We start from the raw sequence: 1,404 nt of genomic DNA, 5'->3' as shown, positions 1-1,404 counted from the left end.
CAGTGAAACCCCTAATGTTTGTTAAATAATGAGATGACAATTGATGTCTATACAATAATTTAAAAATTAAAAAAAGGTGTATTTTATTAAATGATAATAGAAATTTTAAAGGTAAATTATATGGTTAGCCGCTCAACGGGATCTTCCTTTTAAATTAAACTTGTTGAGAAAGGAAAGAAAACAAAAAAAACAATTCAAACTAAATGGTGGATTGATAAATTGAAAAGGAAGATAATAGATAACCCAATGTTATAAATATATGGACTAGTTGAAATCATTTGTATTGTTATTAAAGCAACAATTTTAAATAGGCAAGAATCATAGCCTTTCTATTAAAAGGTATGTTATTTTTTATATCTATCATTATTTAATATGTTGAATTTAATGAAATTTTTAGCGAAATAAAATTCGATACAAGAATTACAAATTCACATGCGTTCCATTCTTCATTATATGAGAGAACCGTATAAAAATATGGTGAAAAGGGTAAAATAAAGCTCAAGCAATTGCCCACATATTAGAGGTTGGTTGGCCACCTAATTAAGCCATTGTTGAGTGAAAAAATTAATAAGACCATGAGTAGTATGATATTGCTACCAATTATAAAGATAATCTTACCTAAACTTTATTATGTCATAATTAATGTTAATTAAATATATTCATTATTCGAAAATCATATGTATTACAGTTGAAAGGTACTTTAACAAGATTTACCAGGAGTGAAAATATTAACGAGGTTGACATTTTCAACTGCGGCAAATAGTTTTAGAATAGTGAGGGCAAAGACCATTTTAATAAAGTCTTATATTGGACCGATACATTTCATTTCACAACAAGTAGGTTGGACTTATAGTCCTTAATGAGACTCATAGCTTATGATCAAATAATTGAAGTGTGTTGTGACACTTTTGATAAGCAAATTTATGCAAGTAGAAAAGTTAAAGGTCGCTTCTTGACCATTGACTGGTAGAATTCGAGAGTACTTGCTATTTACAAGATGTAGTGCATCGCCCTTTAACAGGCTACCTTATAGAAATCAAAATAATTTTGTGATATGAAAGTAATACTTCATGTTTTTCTTTCATTTCAAAAGTTCAAGCCATATGCTACTTTTGACTATGTACCAATTAGTGACCGAAGATAATTTCAAGTTTTATTTGAAAATAAATGGAGAATTATTGTATATAATATGTAATAATATATATTATATTTACATAAAGTATTTTCAAATAAAAGATATAAAATTAAAGTTTAAAGTTATCTATAATATATATACATATATATTATGTATATTTCAAATGAAAAAGGGAAAAAATGTAATATAAAAACTGAAGAGAGATGTCTATATGTATACAACTATTCATAAACTTTTTTTTAAAAGAAAAGGTTGTATTATTTCAAAGA

Source organism: Gossypium hirsutum, chromosome D08 (genome assembly GCF_007990345.1).
Source record: "Gossypium hirsutum isolate 1008001.06 chromosome D08, Gossypium_hirsutum_v2.1, whole genome shotgun sequence".
NCBI classification, from domain to species: domain Eukaryota; kingdom Viridiplantae; phylum Streptophyta; class Magnoliopsida; order Malvales; family Malvaceae; genus Gossypium; species Gossypium hirsutum.
Note: the sequence above shows the minus strand (reverse complement) of the source record.